The sequence below is a fragment of the Scophthalmus maximus genome, chromosome 11 (assembly GCF_022379125.1).
Source record: "Scophthalmus maximus strain ysfricsl-2021 chromosome 11, ASM2237912v1, whole genome shotgun sequence".
Taxonomy (NCBI): domain Eukaryota; kingdom Metazoa; phylum Chordata; class Actinopteri; order Pleuronectiformes; family Scophthalmidae; genus Scophthalmus; species Scophthalmus maximus.
The window spans coordinates 15642592-15665412 of record NC_061525.1 but is presented as its reverse complement, the minus strand read 5'-3'; the positions used below and the strand labels follow the sequence as shown (position 1 = coordinate 15665412).

The window sequence follows — 22821 nt, the reverse complement described above, 5'->3', positions numbered from 1 at the left end:
AAGTGCCCGAAGCCTGTATTCACTAAATATGGTGCAATCAATACTTTCAAACACTACAGTTACAATCCCATGGAGTGATATAAATGTTTACCATGGGGCAGCAGTATATTAGCCTGCTCAGTTAGACTACCAGTCTAATCAATAGGATTGAGCTTCTATTCAGTTGAAGGCAAGTGTACCACCTCTCCATCTTGCTGCTTCCTTGATACTCCTAAAACCCTCAACAAAACATTTTCTCTCAAGGGATGTTACACTTATCCATCTTAAAAAATACTCATTGCCGCTACACGCTTTTGTAATATTTCCCTGTGTATTATCCTGCAAAGCTAGTCTGCCAAATAGGCCTCTATACAAACAAGTGAAATTGCATATATTCTCGTGGGCCAGCTAAAAATAGATATGCTGTAATATGATACTTGGTGTTCTCCGTCCTCCCACAATGTAAGGCGCGAAAGAGAAATGATGATTGGTTAGACACCTAACGATGTCTTCCATCAGCCTATCCATTTTTACTCTGTCAATGTTTTTCAATGACATTCAATAAATCTCTCTCCATCACTCTTGATTATTCCCTCAAATGTGCCCCCCCTCCCCCCATTCCCATTCCCATTCCCATCATACAGTACTCTGTTCTCAGAAACCCTCAAACCAGTATTCTCTTCTCACACGTTGCTCACTCCACAATCCCTTCTTCCAGACTTGTTAATACATTTCATGTTTTATGAACACATTCACTCTGTCTTCCCATTATTTCTACTGCTGACTCCTGGTCACTGTCCTCCTTCATTTTAATATCGTTTTCTCTTGCTGCCCCTCATTCTCTGTATCTAATGCATTTCTCACGCCGCACTTCTTTTGGCTTCTCCATTTCTATCATACTCTTTTGGTCATTGTTCTTGCCACCCTACCTGCCTTTCAGCTCTTTCTGCCTCTTAAATCCTAATTTACAGAGCATGTTTACTACAGAGGATGGGATTCTCATTTATAATCGCTCCCTCCAACTTGCTTTTCATTTTCTTGTTTTTCTTTTCTCATGCTATCTCATCTATCTCACAAGGCCCCCTTCTTTAATCTTGCTCTTTTCTCAGACTCTCTATGCTCGCTACATATTTCTGCCCCATCATCCATCTCTTACGCCTCACTGTTTTACAATGGCTTTGTTGTGATGTGTATTTAATGCCTTTATTTTGCAGAAATTGCTACCAACTGTAATTTTAAACGTACAGTCCTTCGCTTGGTTTACCAACGCATCCAGCTTGTACCGTACAGCATGTGTCGACAGTGTAATGACCGCATTAATTCAAACGTTTAAAAATACCTCACTTCGTTCTACCACACATCAAGAGTTCGTGTTTTTTGGATCCATCCATTATGGATGGATGCGTTTTTCTGTGTAACTCAGAGTCGATAATAGTGATCAGTCACCTGCCATTACTCACTGCAGTGCTCGTTCAGATATAGAGATTTAACAAACACAAGCGATAAACAGACCCGAGCTGTCGGCCCTTGTTACCAGTTAGATTGGGACTTAATAGTTCTTGGCATTGATTTGAATGGCAATCTGCTGACGACTGTTGAGACGTCTTTGGTGCAGAGTAGGGCTTGACTTGTCCCAACTCAATTAAAATGGTGCTTGGTCTGAATCACTCATGATTGTGACTGGATGTTTACACCCGCAACAACAAAGTTTCATAGTGCATGATAGTCTTAATACTACCAAGAATCATGTTTCAAATATTAACGCCTGTATGTAACCTTCTTTCAGGCCCACCCAAAAAAATATAATAGCAAATGTTTTAGCGCAGTCAGAAGATTCCAAGAGTGACTTGCCCAATAAAGATCACAGTAAGCACTACAGGTATTGAACCGACACATCTTATAATCAGTTCTCCAGTCACATTTAAGTAATATTGGCCCTTTATGTTCATGAATTACTGATAATGTAGTGACCCTGTGCAAATCACTGTGACGTTCGCAGTGATTTGGAGGAAGGTCACAAAAAGTTATTTATTCAGGAGCATGTTCTCATACTGCGCTATTAAATCCAGTGTGTAACCCTGCATGATTCCTGAGGTTACAGAATGAAATAATATCGAAGGGGGGTTGGGTCATGGTAGAGTACTTGCATTCTTTCACCCTTGACTTCCGATGGTCTCTGTTTGCTTGACTCACAATAATGTGCAAGTGTGCAGAGAATGATTATTTTATCCAGGGTCCATCATCAGCTGCTCACACCGATCAGCCTCAACATTACAGCTGGTTCACATTAGGCCTAACCTATTACTGTTGGAATCAATGTAAAAAACTAACAAGGCAGGTGGAACCTTAGTAGTATCGAGGGCCACTGATGCGAATGAGGATAAGCAGGCAGTGCCGCATCCTTGCTTTTAGCTTCGATTATGTAAAGACGCAGTTCACAAAATTATTTCAAACCCGATTGTTGACAGAGCCCATTATACCGATCATATCCTTAAGTACCTGCAGTGGTTGTAATCAGAAAACAATTCAGTTTAGCTTGCTGAATTTGAGCATTTCAATATCAGATTAATTAATCAATTAATCAACCATACTCACAAAGTAAATTAGCCCCAGGCCCCTATGTACTTCTTAAATAAAAATAATGAAGGAAAAAAAAACTCCAGACAAAGCTCTTATGTTTTCAGCATTTAGGCAGTTTTAGTTGGTATATCAGACGACACATTCCGTTCATCCACATAATGCCTGACATCAAGTGGCATGGATATCTTTGAATAGACAATCAGATGTTTGTTTTTTTCCAGTTGTTTAAGCCTCCATGTTAGTCAACGTTGGAATGATGTTCTTTATGTCTGAAAGTCATAGTTAATGAACAAAATGCATCCAGCATCATTTTGCAGTTATTACACTGGGAAACTCTGCATCGATATAATGTTTTTAGAAGTGACTCTTAAGAGCTGACAGAACACTGCTGGTTGTCTACAGTAGTGACAAATGTTTATGTTTTTAAGTTCCTTAATGCAGAGTAATTGTAAGGCCCAGACAAATCCTGGCTGTCTCTTTGTTTTCCTTGACAGTATGATCTGTGCTTTGCATTTGTGTATCAATCAGCTGCTCCTCTGCAGTATTTTTCAATGTGTTTAGGGCAGATATTGTAGCCGACCGCAATCCTAAATTGCTGTCTTCATTACATATGCCTCGTGTCGAATGTGCTCTTTGCAACAGCGTGGCCATTAGCTATGGGGGGAAATGCAAAAAAACCCAAAGCACATCAAACACAGTTAAATGTATCATTGTTTTGTCGGAAATTAAAATAGCAGCACAGTTTAAAGTTATTTCACTTAAGTCATAGCGGGGAGTTCTGAAGAAAGAAGTAATTAGCAAAGTAAACTGCAAAAACGCCCTATATTCATTTTCTAAAGAGAAATAAATATCTCCTTCACAGGTCATATTGACCCTTCCTGTGAGGATCAAAGACAACCCCTTGTGCTCCTCTCTCAGTTTTTCCTGAACCGTTTCAAAACCGATCAATGAAAACAAGGAGGTGTCCTTACTAATGTGTAAATTGTAAATATATCAGGTGCAATTCTTTTTTTACCTTGTTTGAAGAAGCTGTGAAGGAGCTTAGTCTCAATTAAAGTGGACTTCCATCTGATTAAACGTGTGCTCGTCAGTCGGAAATGTGATCAAAGTACCATAAAGTCAGCTTCTCTATTTCATTTCATACATAATAGAGTTACATTATAACAAAATAAAAAGACACAATACTGTTTATAGAGGTCACGATGAAAAGTGACACAATCTAACAGGCGGTCTTAAAGACCAAAACTAAGAGATTTTAAAAAGCAAAATTACTGCAGCCCCCATCTGAAGCAATAAACAATGCAAATCCCAAAGCACCACAAATGAGCTTATAAAGGGCGATGAAGACAGAGGCAAAGACAACGGGAGAGAAATGATCAAACAAAACAGAAGACGTCACGAGACAGACAGTAAGTCAGTCCGAAAGGGAAAAAAAGGGAAGGAAGTGGCAGGTAAGAAGTAGGAATGATGGATGGGGGAGTCAAAAGAGAATGAGGTGATGAGTAGGAGTAAAATTGACAATAATTCATAATCGTTTCAAGACACACGGGAAGTAGTCAAGATTTGGAGTCAAATTTACCTAAGTATTCACCCCAGTAAATCTAGACAGCCATAAATAATCTCGAGAAACAACTCAACCGAGTGGAAGTCACCTGCCGACCTGACCCACGCCGTCTGCTAATATCCAATATCAATGGTATTATGGAAATCCTTTTTCAAAGGATATCTGAGCTTCCAGACAGGAGCAGAAATCCTGCCCCCGAGTTTGCTATCTCACGCTTGATGTTGTAAGGCATGAATGTAACCTCTGAGCAAGCACATGTCATCCCGTTCCCTCCCCTTAATTGCCTACTGAAAGACACTTTTTTTCAACAGCAGCCCTTATTGCCACCACCCAATTCCCTGGCTATGTGATGTTTTGTCTTCATGAATTTCAAAAGAAACAATTTTACTGCAAGGGCCTTTAGTGATACATTTTACTCTGGCAACCTTTGATCTGACACAGCAATGAGGCTATCTCCCACTGAAGTAACACTGTAGTTATGCACAGGGGTTGAATTGGGCCCGAGCCCGCCTGAGCTGTTCTCCGCCTGTCTCCGCCTCCTTCACTAAAATATCACACTTGACTTCTTTGGGTTTTCTTTTTTTTTTTAAATAAATTTCCCAGTCAATGTTATGTGATGGCACAAAATGAATTACTCCAGTGTAAAGCAAGGCTTCAGGGATTTTAAACAAAAATTCAGACATGCCACTGCGGGAAGGACGGCCCGCTGGGAGCCCGAGGCCATTTCCCTGTGGCACTGATGCTTGTTTTGGTCTGAAAAGTCATCTTTACCAGCGATTACGCAACAAGTAAATAGAAATGCTTTGAAAGACATCGCCTATGCTTTCCTACTTCCAAAACCCAATTTCACCCCTGGTTATCCTGTATATGCAATATGTGAAAGCAACGCCGTTCAAATCTGAACACTACAATACAACACGACAGCATAGCTCTGAAACAAGACTATATTCTTGCGGCGATATCACTGTTTTTGACAACAATGATTGTTTCCCTTATTGTGCATATGTACTTTTTAACCGGTGGTGTGTGGGGACTCAAGGTTGTTCGCGTTTCTGTCAGTCATGTTATTTGTACTTGCATTGTCCAAATCAGATTAAAGTACTTTCAATGTCGCTGTTTTTTAACATAAAATATTCCCGCTTAGAGTTCCACCCATTTTCATCCTGACCAGGTCTAATTAGCCAGAGTCATTAAAAGCATGGTGTAAGTGTGCAGAGTATTTTACACACTCTAAACCAGATGTTGCATCCATAAATGTAGCTAGAGTGCAGCTTTGACTCAGTTAATGGATTGCCGCTGTGTTGCCATCATCGGTCATAAGATTATGATAGTTAATAATCCCCTAATGTGATTTTTGCACTTAGTACAAGCCATCCATCCATGCATGAACATATTTGCATGTATGTATGCAAGTGTGTACTTGAGTATACTGCACCTCACAATGGAGATGGATTGCCCTGTCAGTGTTCTTGCAGAACCACTGCAGACTGTCTTGTATGTGTAATTTACTACATCTGTGCAAGTATGAACATGTTCATGTGTCGATGTGCACGTGTGCTTAATGGATCCATATTCGTGAGGGTATGTAGCTTTGACGATTTTATATTGTGATGAATCACTTGGACGTCCATAATCTATATTTCTAGCAAATCATGTGGATTGTGACATTTACACTTGGTCCGCCCTAATAAAGTGATCCAAACTAAACTCACAAACCAACATGATGATTGCCTGCTGGATGGCTATGCAGATTGGTCAAATTGTGTCATGTATCCAGTATAGGGTCTTTTTCATGACTGACGTATATGAAAAAATAATTAAATGAAAGTTAGTAGTGAGGGTGATGTAAAACTGGTGCCAAAAAATAACTCATAAATATAGAGCCATCATAGGCTCTGTCATAACTTAACTTGACGCTTTTACCTAGTTTTAAGTATAGGCTGTGTATAAAAGTGGAAGTAGAACGAGTACAGGAAGTGAAACCATTTTAGAAGGGCCTGAAAGTCCATAAGAAAATGATTGTACTTCTCACTTGATTTATAATGTCAGTAAACATTTCCTGTGGATATTTTGGTCTCAATTGGTAGTTTCAAGTCTTCTTCAATGCAGCATGAGGTTCATTTTGTAAATGATGGTCCCATTTAGAAGTAAACAGAAGTAAACCACTGTATTCATTGGGGTGTGGATACAGCGTGATTGACAGCTAGTAATAATAATAATAACTTACAGTGGACAAGTTCACAGTCAGACCATCCCTCCGCTACTCTAATTATGGTTACTTCTGGTATAAAAATAAAATAAATGGTGCTTATCAAAAATTTAAACTCGCGGCCTGGCTTTAGGTCACACTTTTATACTTCACTCTTGAGATCTCACTCATCAGATGTCAGGATTCTAAGTTACACATAGTTCAAGTTGGCAATCAACCTGTTCCTACTTTAGTTTAACCGTCAACATTCTTAGGGCTTAACTAACCAAAACAACCATGGCAAGTATGTTGTGTGAGGACTGTGTTGCACTCAAGAAAGAACGCTGACGTTAAGGAGGTCCACCACTGACAAGCCTGCAGTCCTGGCTCGCCCTGATCTGGAACCTTTTCAGGACATATCACCTGCCGACCAGATCCAAAAGCGGACGTCCCGTTATAGGATCCTGCAAGAGGCTGTGCTCAGACGGTATGTATGTCATCCTTGCCCTTTGCTGAAAGATAATCCTTTGTCCTGGTCTTGGGTCGCTCCCTTATCACATTGCTCACATGCTCAGAGACCCCATCCTCAGTCAGAGGCCACAACACACAGCGTGGAAGCAGGTCATGTATTATCCCGCCACGATAACCCACGGCTCCATCTCCTCATCCCCTTTTCCCCCCAAAACACATTTATGGTGGGGGAATCCATAATCATTAATATTTGTTTCTTCAATGCGTTGTTTCCCTGGAGCCACAGTCCCTGACATCCTGGACAAGCTCTAAGGATTGCCGTGCTCACCCCCCCTTCCTCCACAAACTGTAATGTGATGGCTCATGTGAGGACAAACAATGCAGGTTGTCAGCAGTCTGAGCTGACCAAAACGGATCTTAACAACCTTTTTAATGGTTAAAGTACTTGTGGAAAGTCCTTTTTTTATTTTTTATACCCGACCCTATCATTCATGGAGCCGTGCTTTTTAGATGAATCCTCTCTACAACTTGTCTTTACAGCTCGCTCCAGTCCACCTGGCAATTTCACAATATGGGTTTTATTGACGATTTTAGTCTGTTCTGGGGCCGTTTTTACTTCTTCAGAAGGGATGGACTCTAGTCGAATCCTATAGCAGCTAACCTGTATAATGTGTACAGTCCGCCCCACATGATTGACTGTTATCTTCCATCACACCTCTCCCACAAACGTCTTCGACTCCAGTGGCACCTTGATGGACTTCTGCCGCCATTAGCTCCACCTACTGGCCTCACTCGTCACTGACCCGCTCATTAGGAAATGTTCCTATTCAGTCCATTACTAAACACATAGGCGTGTGCCCACAGAGCATATCGTAAGGTGTAAACATTTACAATGCATGTCCTATTCAATATAAGCCTGCCTCATCCCCCCCACTGCCCTTTATATCCTTGATGGAATTGCTATGTTTAAAAAAAGAAAACTAAAATCGAATCAATTTCCCTGGCTAGACGATCACACCTGACCTCTTAATATACAGACTGGCTGAGAGTTTATTTCTAGAAATGTCCACACACCAGTTATCTTTGAGTTAACCAATTTGGTTAGTACTTGACCCTCAAACTCCTCTCCAGAACCTGATGTTGAGTTCTCCGAAAAAGTCCTGTTTCATTTTGAAAACAAGAGTCTGGAGGGTAAAGGCAGGGGGAGAGAAAGGGTTGGGGGAAAAAAAGGTAAATGTGTTGTACATATATTTTTTTTAGATAATCATCGCACAAAAGTAGCTGCTTTCATGTACATATACCCTTGACTTTGTTTGTGGGTGCGTGTGTTTCCACAGGAATCTCTGTAAGGACATATGGAAAAGTGCTCCTGCCTTTATTGTATAAGAGTATGTGCCTATAAGTGCTTGCTTGCTGCTTTGCATACGTGCTTGCTTATGTTTTGGTGTGTACACAAGAGCAGCTGCATGTATTGCATGTGTGTGTGTGTCTATATATTCAATATATATATATATATATATATTTCAATTTCTGCAGAGCCTACCCTAGTGAGGACACTGGGTTATTAACGACCTCGAAAGTAACAGCATCCACCTGCTGCATACACACAAAACCGTACTGTAGCGTACACACTCTCACAGGCAAACACACTTCAGTTCAACTGGGTGTAATCTTGTGTGCTTGTGTCCATATGTACCCATGCATGGTGCAACAATGCAGCCCTCTGCTGCAGCTTAATCTCTGCATACTGCTTTAGTTATTGACAGTGAGACAAATCTGTACAGTTTCCGCTTTGCAGAGATAGTCCATCTTTCAGCTTTCATTTTTTAATCTGCCATAATTATTCCATATTATGTCATATTGAATCAAATAGAGCAAGATCGGGAGCAAAACACTGAGATCAAAGCATGGAAAGCGATGAAAAAAGTGAATGAAGGACATTGAGACCATGGCAGGGTAAAGCAATGAACGGAGATACAGCTAAAGTAAAAATAAAGTGCTTCAACAGAATGGGGCATCTGTCAAATCCAGCATAGCATTTATTGGCTGCAAAAATACCCAAACAACCAAACTTGGTAGGGGCCTGTAACTTAGCAACGACGAATGACACATGGATGGTAACAGAGAGGAGGTGGGAAGTGTGTGTGTTATGGTTTTGTGGGGGTGTAGTGACAGTGTGTGTACGGGGGCTGTGAGAAAATGAGGGATTGGTCTGGAGATCTGAATTGGTCTGAGAGAGTGAATCTGGAGGGAGAGAGAGAGATAGATTCCACAGAATGAGAGAAAGAGAGAGAGACAGAGAGAGAGAGTTGGTCCACTTTTTATCTTTGTCCAAGATACACATTGCATGAAAATGTCCTTGTATCATCATAAAAACAAACATACTGAGGCTTTTATTCATAAGTGCTCCATCTCTGAGGTTTTACTGTCGGTCTATCAAACTACATTTTGATGAAATAAACACAACCATTTGTCTAATTGTATTTACTTCATCTGTGTGGAAACCCCGCAAAGATCATCGAAATTCTGATGAGTCCCTCATCGCATGTGTGAAATCATTTTTTGTTGTTTTTTTGCTCCGTCATCATGCCAAAATCCAAATCTGTGGGAATTAAGCATCCATTTAAAGGAGTATCCATTAAAAGCCCTAATGAAACGCAATGCAGTGAGGAACTCATTAAGAATCTAATGTGATCGCAGTAAAATGTGTGTTTAACAACTTTAAATAAGGAAAAAAAGACTTCAGCAGACCTTTGGACCACATCAACTGCCTGCAGTGAAGTAGGGCAGTAGCCGACAAGACTGCAGCAGCCATGTCTCTCTTTTTATTCTGTACAGAGTGTCTGTTGATAATTAGCCTGTTTTAAGGAAAACTCCCAAAAATATGTAAACAGGAATAACCACAACATAAGATAATTATGAAGCATTGAAGTTGAATTGAAAAATAGTATTTTGACAAAACAACCCAAAATGGAGGTCCACTCACTCGGAACGTCACAAGATCATCATCAGCTAAAAGTGCTATGAATCAAATCGTAGGAGCCACTGCAAACAAATCCATCTCCATGGCGACCAAGTGGGCTCACTGATGATTGACTGATGAAAGTCTACATAGAGCTACAGTTTTGGGCTTTCAAGGAGACATATTATGCTTTTTCAGTTTCCCCTCCTTTCCTTTTTGTGTATTTAAAAGGTCTGCAAAGTTAAAAACCCCAACGTCTGTGGTAAAGGGAGCTCCTCTCCCCGACAGAAAAAACTGCTCCTAAAGCTCCTGAAACACCTTGTCAGTAGTCTGGCCGATGCTTGCGTGTCATCAGGATATCACGATGCATAAGACACACCTTGCAGCAAGTCTGGCATGTCCATAAACAAAGCCAGGTACAGCGAGGGAAAGGCGGACACTTCCTTAATGCGCTGGAAGCAGTCGACCCATCAAGACAAAGTGGGCCGTTAGCTACCAAGGTGCTGCTCTCTAGCTGACCGGAACCCATGAGGTCTTTGTGTCCTCAAGAGAGCACAGAGACCTTGTTCAAATTCACTAATATACATTCTCAGGTTCTCTAAAAAGTTACATTAATCCTGAATGCATTGGGCAAGATACATTTTTTTAGGGGTTAAGCCTTTTTTCTCAACTCAGTTCACAGTCATTAACTACATAGCTGACAACCTGGAAGGAAATACTCTCAACTGTTAAGCCTCGAGACAGCTCTTTTAAAATGTGAGAGGTTTTAATTTGAAAGGGGGCATAAAAAAGTAATCAACCCTCTCCTACTATTTTCTTTCACCCTTTTCTCGTCCTCTGACTATATCCTCCAGGCGCCGCCACACGGAGAATCTGCCTTCATTATATACGCCTGTGATTAAACCGTTATTACCCGTATAGGTCAACACACTGACCCATGAATAAAGCCATGTCGGAGGCTGATATGAATGGGTCAGTTATTCAACCTGGAGCTGCGACTATGCTTTTAATTGTGGATAGTGTACAGTTGTAACAGTGCTTGGCCTTGGTATCATAGGAGCAATATACATGTATGTGGTTATAACATAATGACTTTGCAGTGATAATGGAATTTGTTTGACAGAAACTGAATTGGCAGAAACGTCCAACCACCAAACCTCCTGCTTTTCGATCTCTGAGAAACTTGCATTCAAATTGAATAAGGTTCCTATTTGAAAAAATGACCATTGAGTTAAAGATTCCTTGGCACATGAACCACGTGTAGCCAAGTTAAAAATACACTTTGTTATTTCTAATTTGTATTTATACGTTTTATTTATCTTTCTAATTATTTTTTCGTGTGGAATTTTATCATATGACTTTGCTTAATTCTATTTACCGACATGTTTATTCATGCTCCCTGTGGAAATCGCATTCATTCACATTCGCCGTTTTTGTGCCTCCTAGGTTTCCATAGCCCTCCCCTGCCGCACAGTGATGAGATTGAGTTGTGTGAAGAAGTAATGGTGCGCTATGTTGTTTTCTTTGGAAATGTGATAGTTTATGTTAAAGATCTTAATGCACCTTGTTCACAATGAATACTATGGTTGAACTTGAAATGTTTTGTGATGTTTTAATCGCTATATTAATGCATTTTCTGGATGTTTAAGTCAATGATTTTCTACCCATTTTTAGCATGTCAGACCGCCCTGTTATATTCAGTAACTAACGTGGAGCTGTATGGATTTAGTATCCATTCGTTTGAATAAGATATGTTATTTTACATGTCCAGGAGGTGGAGATACACATTGTCTTCTATGTGTTTCCTTTGTTTGAATATTGTATCAGTGCTGTCACTGTATGCTTTAAGCCCAAGGACTTTAATTCTTGCTGTCTGTGCACTGCTCTCAGGATTTTGTATTTTTTATTGTGTTTTAATTGTTATTTAGACTTTTAGGTGTTTTCCCTGTCTATTATAACATGAAGGCATTTTGAGACAACATTTTATGTGTATATTGCATATTGCAAAGAAACACAGTGCAGAAGCATGAAGGCGCACCAGAAGACATAAATAATTGTATTTTTGTCTTCTACAGAGAATAAACAATGGACAGCAGCCACTGGGTCATTGTCTTCACGTGACCTGCACACACCCGTCACACATGCGAGCAGATTAACCTGAGCCTCAGAGGAAAGCACGAGGAAGGAGCCCCACCAAAGGACATAACACGTAACGAAAACAAGTTAACAAATTGGACAATTTACCAGCCGCCGGGGCTGGAAGACATGCGGCGGTGTGTTATCTAAGTATTGGTGACTACCTGTGATGTCGGCGGTGCTGTTCTTGGCAACTGCTTGTTTATAGTGAAACATATTCACACCAAAGTCAATATTGTTACATCCTTGATTAGAGGATCACATTTTTTAGCCCGTCTCCGTGGATCGCTCGTGTCAAAAACTCTCCAGCTTGTCAACAAAGGTTGGCTTCACTGCAAATACACACAGGTGCTGATACACACTGTGGCCCAGACAGACTTTCACCTCCAACGGAACTGATACACTGCTCGGATTTGAGCAGACACACACACACACACATAATCACGCACACACACGCACACACACACACACACACACACACACACATCGATGCTGTCTTTCAGACATCTGAGCAGGGGAGGCAAACGGACATTTGCTAATGGCTCTCTTGTTACATGACTCCTTCGCTTCCCTCTCCTCTCCATCACTATTCATGTCTCTTTCTTGCCATTTCACACTGTCTCCAGTTCTGTTAATTTCCATCTTGTTCTCCGTTTTTTGTAGTCATGGTCATCTTCTGTTTTCCTCTGTCTTTTTTTTTCTTTTTTCTCTCTGTCATCTCTAACACTCTGTCCTCTCCCCGTCAGTACAGCAGATAATGAGCCGATTGTGGCTACTTGCATGGTGCAGAGATGCGTGTCACACTGCACTCCATCGTAACACGAACCGCAGCCTCTTGTTTACTGTAATGCTAACCGCGCACGTGCACGCGCACACACGCACAACTGTCTAACTGAGGAAATCTCAGTTATGTGTGTGTGTGCGCGCGCGCGTCACCTCTCTTCTAAATACAACTAACAGCACCTATGCGATATAACTGTCAGCTCCGAACATCAATGATTCTATTTATATACCTGTGCAACATAAAGTTCTCCCTGTTGCTGCATCTAGTTGCAACCTTCTGTTTTTTTGAAAGGACTCCATAATATTCATCCTTTTTCATATGTTGATACATACATAGATATGTTTCCATTAAAATGTTGGGTAAATTTAAACCTAAATCAATGAGTGCATGTTCCCTCATGTTACTGCTAAGCCATTGCATTGTCTTTTCTTCTTCTACTTCTTTTTTTTTTTTTTTTTATGAATGAATTTTACTGGTGTTTTCACCAGCCACCATGGCCAAAGAGAGTGAGTGTGACAAGTAACAAAAGGCACCTTTGAACACTCAAACTGGGCACAATGGTCATCTACACTCGTGATTCCCTCCAATCTGCTATTATTACATTTATTTTGTTTTTTCTGGTTAAGTTGAGGCAAGTACCGCACCAGGCACCACAACTTTGAACAGTTTTGGTTTTTTTTTTGTCAAATTTCTGACATTTAAGCACAAGGTATAACCATGAAACCCCTGCATTTCACATGTTCATCTCCTTTGTGTCTCTCTGCCCTGCTTCCCTCTGAAACAAAGGTTGCACTCATTTCTATTTCTTTTCCACATAGCACAAATGAAGGGTGACAAAGACTGCAACTTGAATGCACTGTAAGAGCAAACAAGGGAATCAAGGGAATACGAAGATCCACGAGCTGTTTGATCCACAGGCATTCGATATGCTTGAAGGCCAAGTCGACCTTGAGGAAGGATCAACTCCTGCACGATGTTGGCATGAAGATTTTAATAAAGCCAGTCGTGGAGAAGAGAAAACACTCTCGAGTGGTCCACTGTGGTGTTTTGCTGTCACCTTACATTTCTGATTCTGTGGCCTTGAGGTTGTCCAGCCATTAAGGAACCATGAAGCTCTCTTTCTCACTTCCTCCATCTATCTCTGTCTCACTTACACTAATTCAGACAATGTGTATATGCAGCAAGATCTCTCCAAATACTCACTAGTGTAACTAATGGGGTTCTGACCCATCCACAACACAATTAAATGCAGACCTTAGTTTTCATCAGCTTTCACTATTCTCACTTTGTCCCTCCTTGTTGATGTCACTTTTTAATTCCCCCTGCCATATTTCATTCCTCCTTTTTGTATGTTTCCCTTCCATGATTCCATGTATCCTCTCCTGCGTCCATTACCTACTTTCTTACAAAAGTGACAGGTAGTAATTAACTGAGAGAGTGGCTGATACAAGTAGAGGGGAGCATGGGGTAGAAGAGCAGAGGACAATAGAAAACATGTCACAAGCGTAACAATCACTAAATAAAGGGAATGAGGGGAAAACACAAAGCATAAAGGAAAGGAAAGTAGAAAGGAGGAGGAAGGAAAAGAGAAAAGATGTTAAAGAGATGCGCGTGCCACTTGGTAGTCATCGCAGAGTAGCTCTCTCCATTCAGGAACTTAGCGTGCAGCTGTCGCTTCAGGGAACTGATCACACACATTCAGTTACACACACACACACACACACACACACACACACACACACACACACATGCTCATGTATACACACACTATCTTTCTCTCACACACACACACACACACACACACACACACACACACACACACACACACATGCTCATGTATACACACACTATCTTTCTCTCACACACACACACACACACACATGCACCCATGCTTTGGGCTGTGCTTTGAACTGATCCCTGCCACTGGAGAGGAACACAGGGAGCTAATATTATCCTATGGCCTTCATATGGTAATATGGTTTTATTGCTATGAAGAAATATGAATATTGTGGCTTTCAGAGGCAGCTTAGGGAATTACATGGCTGCCATGGTTCTCAACTTCAATAGAATATTTAGATTCCCTATTTATCCAGGGTGTCTTGGTGGGAAATCTATTAGAGTATTCACCTTTGCCAGGATACGGTGGTTTGTTTTATGGTCATACCTGTGTGTATATACAAAGGCAAAGATGTGAGACACGCCTTGAGATGCCATTGAGTGAAGGTCACAGCTCAGTGGGGACGGCTGACCCACATCTGGATGTAAAGGATTGAGTGAGAGTGGCTGTGGCATGATGCAGCACAATCAACACAGCAGAACGAGAAGAAATCAGACGCTCTGGCCAGCATGCAGGATAGTTGAGTCAAGGCTATACTGTATATCATACAATAGCAATGTGGAACCTGGTTTCTGATGCTTTTGTGATTATAACCAAACATGCTTGTCGATTTCCCCAGCACAGCCTGTTAGTTGGGTAGTTATATATATATATATATATATATATATATATATATATATATATATATATATATATACACACACACACAAATATACATACATATACACAAATATATATATATATATATATATTTTTTTTTTTTAAATTGCGTGATTGTGAACATCATTTCCCAGATTTGCTCCATCGAGACAAGACAAGGTCAAATTTGTACTCGTGTTCAAAGACTGACGTGGTCTGCTCCAATCAGAACTGCTTCACTGGAGAGGACATTGGATAAACAGACACGAGTTGCAGTGAGTTGTGTTCAGTTGCACTTTTGGTGTGTGCTGCTTCAACGTGTGTTTAGGTGTGAAGAGTTTCAGAGGAGCAGGTTAGCGGGTGGTGTTTGTTGAAAATCTCAGCTCTCGAAAATAAAAATAAAAAAAACACAAATTACCTAGGTGGCTGGGAAGTGTCATAGAAAAGGAGTGAGTGTATGCATCTGGGTATGTGTGGAGAAACAGGACAAAATATATAACAGTCGGCTAAACTCTCATTTGTATCCATTACAGATATGTGAGAATGATCCCACATTAAATAGCAATGAGACAAAAGAAGTAAAGATTTATTCAGTGTGATGTCAACGCATTACTTTAAATAAACAGGACTTGAACTTGAGCACTTTTTTAAACCTGAGTAAAGAAAAAGTGCAATAAACTATTGATAAAAGACCATTACAATCTCCTGTGTCTATGCATTTCTCAGTACCATTACATCCATTCCGTATTCTAAAAGTTTGGTGGAAAGTATGACATTTATTCCAAAAAGCAAAAACTCAAGCCCATGGGTTTCCATGACAGCGGAGCATGGAGGATGTTCTTGTGAAAAGCCAGACAACATAGTATCAAACCATTGCAAATTGACAACACAAGCAAAATTGAGGAACCATGAACCTCTAGTGAAAACATATTCATCAATATGACAACCCGTGTGCTGCATTTAGAAACATGCCGCGGTTGTAAAAAAAACACTTGCAAATAAAGCAATGCCGCAAGGTGCACAAATGCCAACAGAGCTGGGCTACTTCAAGACAACAGACATGTTTCTGGGGACCCGGTTGACATGCTCCTTCTCAAATTCTGTGTAAAAGCACTTCCCAAAGGGCTATGTTCACACAAACATCCGCCCATACACAAACACACTGACGCACGCGCGCAGGAATCATTGTGACCTATTCCAAACTCTGTGAACTATTGCATCTTTAGCTCTGGCAATGTAGATTTCGAATATCCAATTCCCTCACATCAATCCACCTCAATTTCCGAGATAACTAATCTAAGATAAGCTGAATGTTCTCTGATATCACACTGCAAACTTTATTCTATCCAAATGTGTACTCTATGAAGATTTCAAAGGGGGATAGAGACATAAAAATAGACCCTATTGTAACAGATATCACACAGTTCAAATGAGCGATCTTGAGTAATCTTTGAAATGATTAGGCAGATAAGAAGTAAGTTGTCTGAATTGATGTCTCTTTCTCAAACTCGAGGAAAAGTTGTTTTAATGTCAGAAATGCCTCATCTGAAGATCCCTCCATCAGTGGCGGAGCGATACCTCACTTCAACATCTTATTTTTATCCTTTGCAGTGGCTATTTTGCAACTCTGCTCTGCAAAATAAAGGGACATACTGGAAAAAAAAACCCAACTCAAACCTTTTAGCCGTTTAGTTCGTTCTAATAAACTGCTCGTGGCAGATGTTTCTCCTGGGTGCTGGAAGAAAATATGAAAGCGTGAAGAAGGAAGGGCGGGCCTCAAGCAAAAAGGAAAAAAAAATAGGTAAAGATACGGTACAAATTGTTCTGCAACCCTCTGAAATGAAAGCATTCTTCAAACCACTAAGCCAAAGTTAGTATGCCGTAATATTCTGGCTGTAAAGAGCGTCTGTAGTTGAATTGCACTTCATAGAACCCCTTCCGACTCTGGTGTAGTTCACACACACATCTCGTCCTCAGTGCAGCTACAAACAGCCACTCATTCTGGGCCAGAGAGTTTATTTTTACTTTATCTTTCTTTTTCTGTGGTCGTGAGCAATATGCTAAAGATGTTGAACAGTGTAACGTGCAATGACCCCAATCACCATCATGAGAGTGCTGCATTCACACAAAAATCAATTAGCGGGGAAACTGCTGACTCTTCCAGTGAGTAAACAGTTCACATCCGAGGCACAAAAACCCAGTGAGCTGACCATGTAAAAACTGACAATACTTTGTTAAAGTAAGATGTCAAACAAGGGACGGTCTTTAGATAACTTTTTTTGTATTTCCTCCTGAATATGTGGAAGTTGACCCAACACCCTTCGTCCACTGCATGCAGCGACACAAGCTCTTAAGGCGAGCACCTCAAGCGGAGCCAATATAAAACAGAAAACTATTAAAACCTGGGATATAAAGTAACAACAGAAAATACTGCTGGCCAAAAGTGCTGGGGAAAATTGTTCACCTACGCTACCATAAAATGTTTGGAGAAGTGTTGTGGCATTAACCGATCGCGTGACCTCTCTTTATGAGCACTCTCTGGGCGGCAGCAAGGGGCCACATTTTGATGACACGTCCACTAGACGGAAAGGCCAATGGAAAAAAAAACACCTTTATGTGCTCCAGGAAAAAAAGTTAAGTTAAAGTAAAAACTGAAGAGGCAGCAGGGCACCCGGGGGTTGAGGTTTTTCCATATTTAGAAGTAGCAGTTATACGAATATACCCCACAGTGATTAGTGAAAAGGCTCAGCACCCGACACTTTGCACATAACTGGATAGAAAAAAACCCAGTCAGTGCATAGTTTGAGTGGATTTGCAGTTTTTTTTTTCCTCCTTTTTCCGAATGATTGATAGCTCGTGTAGGTCTTAGTATCCGGAATACTTTGTTGCTTTCGACCTTTGTCCCAGAGTTGAACAGAGTCTAACTGTGCTGTGCTCTGACAGGCTGATGGCCAAAATCTCCACTGTCCACAATCTGTCAACAATCTGTCCACTTCTGCCCTGGTGACAAACCCAGCCGCTTCATAAAAGGTTTGGCCTAACCTGGCCTTGCCCATATACCCGTCACATCGGAATGCAGCACTTTGCTCCCAAAAGGCTCACAACTCAACAGTGCTCATACCAGATAAACGGCACAGGAACAAAATGTCAGCCTTTGAAAATCCCTGTTTACACAGAGGTCTGTCTGGAAAAAAAAAAAAAAAGAAGCGAAATGTGCAGTCTTTAAAGCTATCATTTCAGATGACAGCTTTATGGGTCATTTGTGCGTTTTTCAAATGACAAGTCTGAGTGTGGTGGATCAAACCGAATGACTAGTGAGCTGAGGCTTTCAGAGAGTTTCATCCTTTACATCCCTTTTTTTTACCGAGCAAAAAATGAAAGAGAAAGCTTAATACATTGGAACTGTTTGCATAGATTTTTCACCTCTGCAGTGAGCCCCCAACCAAGACTGTTATAAAATGTTAAAATGTAATTTCAGTTCAGACAACAGCAGGCAAGTGTGACAGTTGATGATTAGTGAGAGCTGTACGATAACAGCGTATCGCTCTTTGATTTAAATCCATCCATCTAGTATTAATAGCAGTGTCTCTTCTCTGCTTAGCTGCCTGCAGACCTGTCTGTACTGCTTTCATCAGAGGTACAGACATGCACACACACACACGCATGCATGCACACACACACATGCACGCACGCACGCACGCACGCACGCACGCACGCACGCACGCACACACACACACACACACACACACACACACACACACACACACACACACACACACACACACACACACACACACACACACACACACACACACACACACACACACACACACACACACACACACACACACACACACACACACACATTCATATGGGAATGAGTGCACTCAACCTCATATTATTGTAGTGCATTTGATACAGGCACATGCGCATAAATTACACACAGGTGCACAGGTTTTACTTAAACACTTGTGTCCGTATTGTACTTTTCAGAGTTTTCCCTTAAAGGGGCAGTAATTGATTTTGGAGAAAGATTGTTTGTTGTTGATATTTTTACTTCACCGGTGGCGGCTTGAACCCGCCGTCTCGGGTGACAGGAGACCGGCGCGCTAACCACAAGGTCAAAACCCCTGCGTCGTAGCGACTAACCAAACGGCACACAGTGTGGTGCGGTCCACACTGTGTGCCGTTCACGGAGCCCACACACAGAACTGACAGTTAGCGGACCATGAGGAAATATTTGGAATAAAATGGCTTTGATTGATGGCTGTGATTTAGATGTAGTTAAAAAAGAAACAATAGTGTCAGAGTTCACAGTAGAATCCATGTTGCATCCAGGTTTCAATTTATATAGCACAAAAAAGAGATAGAGTAGTAAAGTTAAAGGTGGATGTGAGTCCTCGCCTACCTCTATCTGGTATGCTGTGATTTATTCATCAACATGAAGGTAAGCTGGGACGACTGGAGATTGACTGAAAAGAGGGATGGCCTCGGGAGATGGATCCAAAGACCTGAGGAAGAGAACAGAGAAACAAGCCAGGGGTTAGTCCATGATGTTTTAGGGATATCCACTGCATTCAGTGGTATTCACTATTTAAAGCCTGTACATCCAGTCCTTTGTTGTAACCCACTGCACCCAGATGGCCTGCTGTGATCAATTCAAACAAATGAACCATTTCCTTATACATAGCGCTGAGCATTGAGACAGAGAAGTGTGAGTAATTTGTGATTACAATCAGACAGAGGGGAACATAAATCATATGTATATATAAATATATATACGGGGACCATGAAGTTGTTGAGACATTTCAATCTAGACCAAAATAGTACTGTAGATCTAACATGATTGTCTGACAGATATCATCTGATGCACTTTTTAATGTGTTTGTTCATGCTGTAAAAAAGAGGCTGCCCCAAAAATTCCAAACCATCCTGCCACAGTAGTTAGTGACCATACAAAACACAAATCCTAGATTACATGTAAGCCTTTGTCACTTATCTGTTTAAATGAGGGGAAACCCTAGTCAGATGCAAGATGTCAAATCCAACTGTTGTTTACTGCGGAGGCGTGCTGCTGAGCGCCAAAACTCTCTCTATCTCTTTCTAGTTATCACAGAAGGAATCGTAAGAACAATAGTGAGCGCCGTCTAAAGTAAGATATCAAGGCGCTTGTTACATTTGTGGCAAACAGAACCCTGGAAGTACGAAAATAACATACATTTCCAATGCCAAGCCTGGAAATACTTTTGGCACGCTGATGCAAAAATCATGTCACTTTTTTACTTAAACAATTCATTCAATATGGATCAAAGTACTATCAAATTGAAACTGACACTCTGTACTTTTGTGTTTTTGTAGAAAGCTGAGCTAACAAGCTGCAGGTTATTAGAAATGCGTTGCTCACATCAGAGGCCCTAAGGCGTCACATGAAACAGCAATGTGACAACAGTGGGACAGCTGATCATTTGGCACACACTCGACGTGGCATCCTGCACACAGGTGAATCCACGCAGATTACCTAGGCTGTTATTGGCAATATTAAAGATGATAACACCTATTTTCCCCCACAGGCATTCTGATGAATTTGTCTCGGCGAACGGACACAGCAGTCAGATCTCCCTGAACATCCTTTCAAGTTGGCGAGCACGGGGTGCACACGTCAGGGCTTCGGTTTGCCTGATTTCACATAATCAGACACACACACCGGCTGATTTTGACATTAGAGGTATTAATTATCTTCATTAGAGGCACCGCATCTTCCCTAAAAATAAAAATACAACCCACACACACACACACACACACATTCTAGCAGTGACAGCACAATATTAATTATATATATTTTTTTGTCGTTCTTTCTATTTTTGACAGACTTTCAGCTCCATGCTTTGTTATGCAGCTTACTATCAAAACAGTAATACACAAGAGGATACTCTGTGGTATGGCATGTTGACACTGCAGCTACGTTTAAGTCCCTTGTGGCAGCTGCTGCTGGCTTCATTGAGGTACTAAAATTATAGTTAAGTTTTGCAAAGTAAGAGAGAAACGATTTTTTAATAAATAATAATGAAAGAAATAAACCTCTGGGTTCCATCTTAACATGTGACCTGTTAAAAAGGCAAAAAAAAAAAAAAAAATTCTCATCTGAGAGTGATAACTTGCAAGATCATATATTTCATGTGACCTAAAATTACCCAATTCATCTCCTCATCTTAATTAATTAAAGAAAAAAAAAAGTCTGTGCCCATTGACTTTCTAAATTATGCTCTTGAATCAGCGTTTCATTTGCCTCCTTTCTCTTTTGATCAGGAGCACATCTTTCCTCTTCACACGCCAACCATGTTTATTTCAGTTACTGTACATTAGCCGCTCATGCAGCGCTCCACAATCTGAAAACAACCTGTTATTCTACTGACACAAGTTTTTTTTTTTGTGTTGAGTCCAACATAGGATTTTAAATGGAATCCACGCAGTCATTTACTACTGTGTGATCTGTCAAATTACAGTGTTTGTTTTTCACAGTGTAATGAAGCAGCATGTCTGCAAACACAACAAAATATAAAAAACAAAACGTTGTATGATTATTTGAGGGAAGGAAGGAATGAGCCTAACTTGATGTTAAAACAGAGAATGCTCCTTCCGAACTTTTCTCAATGTCACTTTTTTTTTTTAAAGCTCCAAAATATCCAACATTTTTCAAACAAATGCAATTCATAGCTATCTTAAAGTTAGATGCCTATTAGTAGCACTGGTAATTGACATCTTGAAATATGTGATGGAGTACTTGTTAAATCCTCCAAGGTTGTAATTACCACAGAGACATTCTTCAATTTCATGCAATTATAGATGAAATCTTTGCAAAAGCAAAACTGCAATTAAATTAGCTTTCTTCGGAAAAGTTTTTCTTAAAACCTATTTTAGGTCTCCCATTAACCTGACTTTGAAAAACACTCTCCTACTGCCTCATTTGAACCGAAACACTGCTCGTCTGAATTGTACGATCTTGAAATTCATTGGTATTCTGCTCAGTTTGCCTCTATATTTAGCTTCTGTTCTCTCCACACGGCTATGTGAGATTGCGGTGAAATGACCTGCCAGTGAGCTTTGTGTGTGTGTGTGTGTGTGTGTGTGTGTGTGTGATGGCCTTCCACCAGCCATCTCGCTAAAACTCTTTGACCATAAAAGTATAACGAGAAACACATAATAACGTGGAAAAAGTAACCTCAGAGGTCTTGAAGATTAAAATCAACAAGGCAGAACCACCCTCAGCAGAGGTACACAGCCCCCAACAACCCAAAACACACAAAAGCTGAACATCTTGAATGACTCCGTATAAAATGTGGCATTGGTGCTCTCTTCCTGCCGTGAGGAGTCTGCCATTACAGAATTTTCTCAATTTTTTCATTCAACCTCAGTTTCCCCGTCACATAATGACTTCAGCTGATCCACTGCCCTTAACCTGCATGGTTTGAGTGTCATCACTTTGTATTTTTGAGGTTGACGTTTATGTGTGTGAGTGAATTTTCAGGCATTTGTGTCTGCAAACGTATAATTTATGGCCAAACAAAGTCTTCTGAATTTGAACTGAACCAAACTCGACCTTGAGTTAATAACGCCTTACTGTTATTGCCTAACTTGAAATTGGCTGTAAGCGACATTGGAGAAAGATTGTTTGATGTTGATA

The 22821-nt window shown here is 40.7% G+C and overlaps 1 protein-coding gene across 2 annotated transcripts in view; it reads right to left on the bottom strand.

Annotated features, from left to right (window-relative positions):
* The window catches only part of zgc:172282 (leucine-rich repeat and fibronectin type III domain-containing protein 1-like protein), a 76868-nt gene extending 57212 nt beyond the window's left edge, over positions 1 to 19656 (bottom strand). For both annotated transcript variants that reach the window (XR_007031723.1, XM_035623842.2), the window contains exon 1: positions 19549 to 19656. The gene's annotated coding sequence lies outside the window, so the exon portion shown is untranslated. The remainder of the gene's footprint in view (positions 1 to 19548) is intronic.
* Between the last annotated feature and the right edge of the window lie 3165 nt (positions 19657 to 22821).